The sequence below is a fragment of the Octodon degus genome, unplaced genomic scaffold (assembly GCF_000260255.1).
Source record: "Octodon degus isolate 3935 unplaced genomic scaffold, OctDeg1.0 scaffold00042, whole genome shotgun sequence".
Lineage (NCBI taxonomy): Eukaryota > Metazoa > Chordata > Mammalia > Rodentia > Octodontidae > Octodon > Octodon degus.
In genome coordinates, this window is record NW_004524618.1 from 9,288,929 (window position 1) to 9,298,173 (window position 9,245).

Sequence of the window (9,245 nt, forward strand, 5' to 3'; positions counted from 1 at the left end):
CGCTTCCCTGGCAAGTGCAAGGGCCTGAGTTCAATCCCCGCTTCTGCCAATAATAACAATAATGATGATGATGATGATGATGATGATGATGATGATGATGATGATGATGATGATATAATATGCAACATAAAATTGAGATAAAATTAAGAAAATGTTAGGGCCCGGCAGATAGCTCAGTAGAATAAGCACTTGCCTGAGAAGTGCAGGGTCCTGAGTTTAATCCTCAGTACTGCAAAATAAAAAATTTTTAAAAAGTTAAACCTCACATAAACTCCTCATTACACACATACATACATACATACATACATACATTGTGGAATTTTGTATCATTTCTAATTTTTTTTCTTTTACCGTTTTGTATTCTCTTTTAAAAGTTAAGTAAATAAATAGCTCCAATTTCAAAGTCTCCAGGTCTCTGTAACACTGCACACCCCAATCCCAATTCACCTTGCTTAAGGCGCCTCCGGGAATAACTCATATTAAAAGTTAGTTTTTGGCTACAGAGAGAGGCAACCTGAGGTGAGTCTAGGGAATCCAAAGACAGCCCTCTGCCCAGAGACCCTCCTGTGGTCCCCCTGGGGAAGTCAGCGGAATCCACTGGAAGACAGGGGCAGCACTTTCATCACACTGTTTTCCCATGAGGCATGTCCTCCAGGATTAAAGGCCCAGGCAGAGAAGGGTGGGCAGACGGGCGCCCAGCAGATGGAACTGGTGTTTCTGCTGCCCTGAGGACCCAGAAAAGCACATCAGACCAGAGTGGAGGACTTGTGCTAGTTGTGGGACACACCCGAGTTACAAAGGCTGGGCGGGGTTTCGGGGGTAGGGGCGTCTTGAGGAATAGCAAGCCAATCCAGCGCCTACATGAGCTCATTCCTTCACCTCTCACTAAGCCAAAATTATTTCCTCTGAGGATTAAATGGCTCACTGCAAACCTAAAATGACAGTTAAATATGCAAGTGGGGTTGGGTGGGTGTGGATGTGTGTGTGTGGCACCCTTCCCCTTATCTCCATCCATTCTTCTACCCCATCAACCCCTAATAAACAAAATGATCAGATACGTACCCACCCACCTCCTGCCACAGCCAGGACCGCTAACATCGCAAGTAACTGAAATGCTTGTGATATTAAGTTTGGAGAGGCAGCCCCACAATACTTTTCCAGAATTAAAAACCCAAGCAACCACTGACATGTGGTTGTCCTTATGTAGGTACTTGACAGGAGAAATTATGCTCAGTAAATCAATCACAGAGCTGAATGACTGTCCTGCTGCAAGCATTCAGTTACTGTCTCTACAACTGACCTGAAAATCTAGTACGCTTTCTACATCCAGAGACCTCCCGAGAGGCAGAAGACAGGCCTGGGTTCCACACACATTGCCCTGCCCCTGCTCTCCTGCACCTCATCTCAGGAGCAGAGAGCACTTTTCTCTAGCTTGATTTAAACCCAGAAGAACAGATTTAGTGACACTCCCAAATACCTCTTCAAAAGTGCCTGTGTGCAGGAGTGACTCTTCCATTAGCGCAAAGCCTCTCTGTGGAGTCTACTGCTTTTTTTTTTTTTTTCTTTCTTTCTTTCTTAGTTGTAAGCCTTAGTTTATTCACATGCTCACAAGGCATATTTTGGTTTATTAACTTATGAAGTGCACACTGAAACATGTCTAGAATTATTTATTTTCCTTTATAATACTCAGTTCATGAAATCAAAATAACTAGGATGCCACATTAATTGTGAGATGATTCTTTTATGAGGATATTTTTGTTTTCAAAACTGGAGGGAAGAATCTGAATAGATGCAATAGATACTTCTTAGGGAGGCAAATTAGCTTGAGCTATAGCTCTGAGACTATAGAGGGAGAAGATCAGGAGCATGTAATTCAATTCAATCTTTTCAAAAATGTAACTCAAAGACCACCAGATCAGAATCACCTGGAGAGCTCTGAGACTCACTCATGCAATAGAAGTGATAGGTGATGAAAATCTCAGACAACAAAAAGAGAATGGAAATGTGTGATCGTAAAGTCTTCCCCCATGACCCAAAGACTTGTACACAGTCATCTTTAAAGATCTCTGTCAATTTAATCAAAGGTGCTCTGCATAATCCCAGCCCCCAAACTCTTCCTGGCTTGCAAATGCACACTCTCAGGATGAATTCCCTTCACAACTCTCATCCTTTTCACTCTCTTTCTCCCAAGGTAGAGTCATGGAGTTTAATCTATTTTAACATAATTGCTTGTCCTCCACTATACATCACTGCCATTATACCAAGTTGACTTTGATTATGTCATATGCATGGAAAAGGTAAAAGAAATCTCCAGACCCTCAACTTCATCTCATTCTCTTCTTTCTAATTTCACATCTGTAGGTACTCCAAAGCTTAATAGCCTACCCCTTTGTTTATGGCCATTAAAAGAAAAATGATCAAATAATAAATCCCAGGGGATAAGCATGACAAAAGAAGAAGAAAAATGACTGTTGGTACTCATTTATTAGGTAGTATAGAGACATGCTGTAAGTTTTTCAACCTTACAGAATTTGATGACTTCAATAAAGTTCTCCTTATGTGCCTTTTTCTCCCTTTCTGCTTTTTTTATTTCAGAGGTTATTTCTGATCTGAGTTCCTCTGTATCTTTCTGCAGTTGTTTCTTTCCTTCAGATGCATTGATTCAGACATTTCTGCTATGTGATTCCCAATTTCTTCTGTGCTAGTGTCCTCTGCACTTGTTCTGGGTGGGCTTTGGGTCTGAGATTGCATTTTGCTCCTTCTCTTTGTCATTTTGTATAGCACTTTCCTCTACCTTTGATGTAGAGCTTTGCTGCAGCTATAACCTTAGCACCTACTGATATTTGGGTGCAGATCTATGAAGTTTGAGTTCATCCAATTGTGCCTGGCATGGGTCTGGCTACTGTGCTCAGCTCCTTCCTGCTGCCGCCCTTGGGAGTGAACCTGTTGTTGGATGAACTCCTCTGGCAAGATGTTCTGCTCTTGGATTAGCTGGGTGGTTCTGGTGCCTACTCTCTCTGCAGGGACTTCAGCTCCAGAGTTTCATCCCAGGCCTGTATGCCAGGTCTGGGCTGGGTCTGGAGGGTACCAGCAGGAGCAGGGGAATGGGAAGCTCTCCCACACTCTTGCAGGGCCTGGGTGTGGGCTGGCTCTAGAGGAGTGAAGGGGTCCTGAGAGCACGGTGGAAAGTCTCACTCACGTGGGGGCCTGGGCTGGATCTGGAGGGGTAGAGGGGTCCCAAGAGCATGGTCGAAGGTCATGGTCGAAGGTCAAGGCCTTGCATGGCAGGCCTGGGCTCAATCTGGAGAGGTCCAGGGGGCACAGCTCCCTTTCTGTTTCAAAACTGCCTGTCCCTTCCACCTTACAGTGACTTTGCAACACACGTCTTTAAACTTCAAATCCAGGGTCCATTAGCCTATGCTGGGTTGCCAGGATGAACACCTGCAGCTGGAGGCAAGCAGGGGGTTTGGGGAATGAACAAAGCTCCGTGTTTGAAGGCCTGTGTCCTGCTACACAGAAAGCCTCCATGCTAGCTGTCCAAGAAGTGCTACACTGGGAGCAACTCTCTAAAATGTGAGTTCAATGGCAATAACCATATATACACCATATAAAAAGCTTAGAAATTTCTATCCACACAGAAACAAATTCTACTCCACTTTATTCCATACTTTTCACCATTATAGAAAGCATGTATACTAGGACCTACTTACAGGGTTTGTAGAAAGCAGGAAACACCTAGAGAGAGGTTGTGCTAGCTTAGCGGTATGTGAGGCAAAAGCACAGGTCCTGTGTGTGGCAGACATGGACACATGCATGCCCCTGTTCTTACTCTCCACTCCACCCCTGCCCCTTGTCACTGGGTAAGGACAGAAATCCTTTTACTCTACAGATAAAAGGGACCAAAGGCAAAGGGCATCTTGCTACTTGACATCTTTGGCATACACCTGAGACACCCATCTCTTGTCCCAGCTAGGCGCTCTTCTCCCCCTTGTCCTACAGACTCTTACCTGATCTTCCCAGCTCCTCTTTCTTTCTGTCTGTTCCTCTGCAAACCCAATGTGAAAATGACACTCAGAAAATTAGTGTTTAAAAACTAATTTCCCTGCAGAAAGTTTAAGAACTGTAGCCTTTAATACTACATGCAAAGAAACTTTGGAGTCACCAAGTTAGGATAATTTAAAAATAAGTTAAATGGGTTTTTCAAATGGTTGAAGCAGCAAATCATTATGATATTGAAAGAAAAGTATAGCAATTTGCTTGTATGATGAGTAAATAAGAAAGATAGTGAATATGAAAATGATTGCAACCTTTTGTTCAACATTCATATAAAAATATAAACAGTTACTAATTATATATGAGTGAACCTTAAAGATCCATAAAAAAGTCTCTCTACATACAAATTTCCTTGATTTTGTTTGGAGAAAGCTATATGTATTAGTTTTATACTATTAAGTAAATTCCATATTTCTAAAATATACTACCATAATAATACCTGATTTGCACTGGAAAAGTCAGTCAGATGTGAGGCAGACTAGGCCTATCTCTCTCTACATGCATGAATGTCCAAAAGCTACTAAAATGATGATGACCTTTATCACTAAGTCTGTGCAGGATGGGGTAAGTTCTGTCTTTACAGTCAATGCAGGGCAGTTTCTCTCCTCAGTGACCTGCCTCGCAGTAGTGTTCGCCACCATGAGCCGCAGCTGCAGTGATGAGCTGCAGTTCCTGGAGAAGTTCAGGAAGAACTGCTGGAGGACAAAGACGTGCTGTGTGCCTAATACGCAGGGGGAGGCATTTCCTATGTGAATGGTGCTTTAGAGAAATTAATGTTTGAGGAGGTAAGGAATGCCTGTGGAGGAGGCGGTGTTTGTGGCTTCTTGCCAGCCATGAAGCAGATTGGCAATGTGGCAGCCCTGCCTGGAATTGTTGATTGATCCATTGGGCTCCCTGATGTCCACTCAGGCTATGGGTTTGCTATTGGGAACATGGCAGCTTTTGATATGAGTGACTGAGAAGCAGTGGTGTCCCCGGGTGGTGTCGGATTTGACATCAACTGCAGTGTCCGCCTGTTGAGAACCAACTTGGATGAAAGCAATGTCCAGCCCATCAAGAAACAACTAGACCAAACGATTTTTGACCACATTCCTATTGGGGTGGGGTCCAAAGGGGTCATCTCAATGAATGCCAAAGACCTGGAAGAGGCCTTGCAGATGGGTGTGTACTGGTCCCTGCAAGAAGGCTATGCCTGGACCAAGGACAAGGGGCACTGTGAGGGGTATGGAAAGATGCTGCAGGCTGACCCCAACAAGGTCTCAATAAGGGCCAAGAATAGAGGCCTTCCTCAGCAGGGGATCCTGGGTGTGAGCAACCACTATGCAGAAATCCAGGTTGTAGACGAGATCATCAATGAATATGCTGTGAAGAAGACGGGCATTGGCCAAAGTGGAAAGTGTGCATGATGATCCACAGTGGAAGCCAGGGCCTGGGCCACCAGGTAGCCACAGATGCACTGGTAGCTATGGAAAAGGCCATGAAGAGAAACAAGATTATAGTCAATGACCAGCAGTTGGCTTGTGCTCAGATTTCCTCCCCAAAGGGCCAGGACTACCTAAAAGGAATGGCAGCTGCTGGCAACCATGCCCGTGTCAACCGCCCATCCATGGCTTTCCTAACCTTCCAGGCTTTTGCCAAGATCTCAACACAACCCTAGATGACCAAAACCTGCACGTGATCTACGATGTCTCCCACAACATTGCCAAAGTAGAGCAGTAGAGAGTGGGTAAGAAGCAGCAGATGCTGCTGGTGCACAGGAAGTGGTCCACCACACTTTCCCTCCACACCACTCACTCATCACTGTGGACTACCAGCTTACTGGACAGCCCGTGCGCATTGGTGGCATCATGGGTACATGCAGTTATATTCTCACTAGGACCGAACAAGGCGTGACTGAGACTTTGGAACCACCTGTCATGGTGCAGGCTGAGCATTTTCCAGAGCAAAATCTCCATGTAATTTAGATTTCCAGGATGTGTTAGACAAACTGGCAGATATGGGAGTTGTAATCTGGGTGGCCTCACCCAAACTAGTTATAGAAGAGGCTCCTGAGTCCTGTAAGAATATGACCACTATGGTGAACAACTGCCACAATGCCGGAATCAGCAAGAAGGCCATTAAGCTGAGGCTGATTACCTACCATCAAAGACTAGGGCCCCAGGCCTCTGGGCTGCCTGACCTCAGCCAGATGAGCACAAACTGAGACACTCTGGACACCACTGACTGACAGCCCCGCGGTGTGTGGCTGTGGCTGCCCATGCCGAATGGCTCCCTGCAGCCAGGTGATAAAGCCATTGTCCGGAAGGAGCTTCGTGGCCTTTTACTAATCCCAGAGATTTTCAAGAAAATCTGTTGGAGGCAGAAGTGGAAGGAACTGCCTTACTCAGCCATGTAGGTCTTTAATCAGCAGGATAAACTGTGCACAAAGCCCTTTTACACCAGTAGATGTCAAGAATATTCTATTAAATACAGGTTTGCCATTTAAAAAAAAAAAACTAAAATTAAAATAAAATAAAGTCAATGCAGTAAATCCTGATGGCCATCTAGGATGCAGTAGCAGGAGAGTTAGACTCTGGGTAATGCACCAGACAAAGGCAAGTACCCTGAGGTTGGAGCTACTGGGAAAGTCATATGCGGGAGGACAAATGCAAAGAGAAATTCAATGGACCAAGCTCAACATGAAGAGGATCAGTGAGGGAAATCCAAACTACTCCTTGGCACAGTGCACAGCCCTGGTCAAGGATACATATCATCTGAGAAATGGAATCCCAGAGATGGAATCCACTTCTCCACAGTGGCCTCACAATCAGTAGGCTCAGAAACAGGCTGACCTCCTTACCTGAAAGAGATGTAGGGCGAGTGACATATCTGCACACCAGGGCTAAAACTAAAGCCAGAAAGCTCTCTATTTAAGGGCACCAATGGGGACTGAATAATTGGAAAAGGACCTGAATCCAAGCACTGCTAGGTCGAAGCCCCAAGGATTACATGAATGGGCTGCATCTGGGTGCAGTAGAACTGAGAGAAGAGCAGGCTTGAGAGACCCCAAAGTAATTTTATGCTCATTGCTCCCCAGCACCCTGGGGATGCTGTGCTTGGGGATGACTAGTGCACTGCAGAGTCACACTGGCAGGAGCCCACGGGAACATCCAGCATCCCATGCTGGAATGGCACAGAGGACAGGAGGCCTGGGGTTGCACTGTGCTCTGCAGATTAGAGTGTGAAGCTTTTTTTGTTTGTTTGTTTGTTTTTTTGGACAGTGGCTGATGAAGGACAGAATGTGGAGCCTGGGTCAGAAAATTTCTGGTGATTCATAGACAAAAGACCTGTACTGGAAAAGGTAGAGACTCTGGCAGGATTTGCCCTAAAATGAAGTGAGCAGGTGAGAAATCCCTAGAAGAAGTCAACAGAAAAGCTGCTAATGAGGGATCTATGCCACAATCTTCCCTTCCTATATTAACTGAGGTGGTTTAATCTTGGGGCAGAAACAAAGGTTTGCAGTTAACCACTCCCAAAGGACAACTTGCAGTCAGGAGGTGGGTGCAGCGTCATCTAGACCAATAGTATCTGTCCCAGTTACTTTTTCTCTCCTTGATAGGACAAAATACCCAACACCCAAAATTAAGAAAGTAAAGGTTTATTTAGCTCACAGTCAGTGGAGGTTTCAGTCCATACTCAGCTGGCTCCATAGTAGAGAGCAACAGTCCATGGCAGAATCAAAGGGAAAAGAGCAAAGGAGAGCACAGCAGCTCAGGCAGCTAGCGAGCCTTTCTCCCCTCCTTACATTGTAATGCAGAGTATCTGCCCAGGGAACTCACACCCATAATCCCAGCACTTGATCAGGAACCAATCACAAACTCCAAAAGTTACTCCATGATTGCATGAAGCTTTGTGGGGACAACTAGACACAAACCATAGCAGTACATTTCATGGACATGACAGGGAAAACCTTACCAAAAACATGCACAGAGGATCCCATCAAAATCACAAAATACATATTAACAGATTCCAACAATCTTGCAGCTTCCCTTGATTTCTTATCACACTTACTTTCTTCTGCATCCCTCTCTCTGCCTCCACAAATGTTCTCTCAACCCCCACCCAACACTAGTCCATTACTCCAAAAGTCTTACTCAAAAGTCCTAAGGAATCCAACTTCCTGTCTAATTTTTAGGGGTTGGTATCTCTGCTCTCTCCACCAGTTTTTAAGGACTTAATAACCTTCTTTTCTCCTTTCCTCTTTTGCTTTCCCATCACACCACATCTCAGCCTAATGATTAATAGCTGTATGCTACAGTCTGTAAGAGGCATTGATTGAAGAGTGAAACTTTAAAGTCAAGTTTTAATGTTCATGACCTGTGTATTTTTGGCTCTATTGATGTTGTTATAATGAATAGTAATTTTCTCTTTGTAACACTGTGATTGGGTCCAAGTCTATAAAACACAGTAGGTCAAAGTGGTAGATAATGTCTCTAGGCAAATAAATCCAAAATGACATCATGGGAAAGCAAAATCTAACTATGGAGGTACTCTTACTAACAACAACTCTACATTGTACTTGATCTCAATCTGCAGCATAAGGCCAAGGGATACAGCTCAGTAATATGGCACCTGCCTGGCAAACATGAAGTTATGAGTTCAACTCTGGGTGCCACAAACAAACAACCCTCAGCACAGAAAAAAATCTAAGGAAACAAGGCAAAAAATGCTTTCTCAAACTCAAGTTCCCTAAAGTATATCTAAAGGGCAACAATGGACAGGAACTAAAATACTAATTATCTAAATTATATGAAACATTAAAATAGAAAGCAAAGAAATTCAGCAAATTCAAAAATGATTAGCCAGACAGATACTGAAATTAATAAATTGATCATTGATTCCAAACTATTTGAAATATGAAACAAATTTAAAAAAAAAAATAAAGCGTATAAAAAGATGCCAAACAGAAATCCCCAAGATAAATTCTGTGTAATACATGAACAGCCAAAGTGACAGGATTAGGAGAGAATGTCTGATCTAAAAGATGTTGTTGGGGCTGGTGAGATGGCTCAGTGGTCTAAAGCACCTACTTGGAACTAGCTTAGCAAAGCACAGGGACCGCAGTTCAATCCCCCAGCACTACATGCCAGCCAGCCCTGCCCCCTGGTGGGCTGAGCTGGCCACACACACACACACACACACACACACACACA

The 9,245-nt window shown here is 44.2% G+C and overlaps 1 pseudogene; it reads left to right on the forward strand.

Moving 5' to 3' along the window:
• Positions 1-4,692: 4,692 nt before the first annotated feature.
• On the forward strand, positions 4,693-6,256 carry LOC101584647 (annotated as a pseudogene).
• Positions 6,257-9,245: the final 2,989 nt, after the last annotated feature.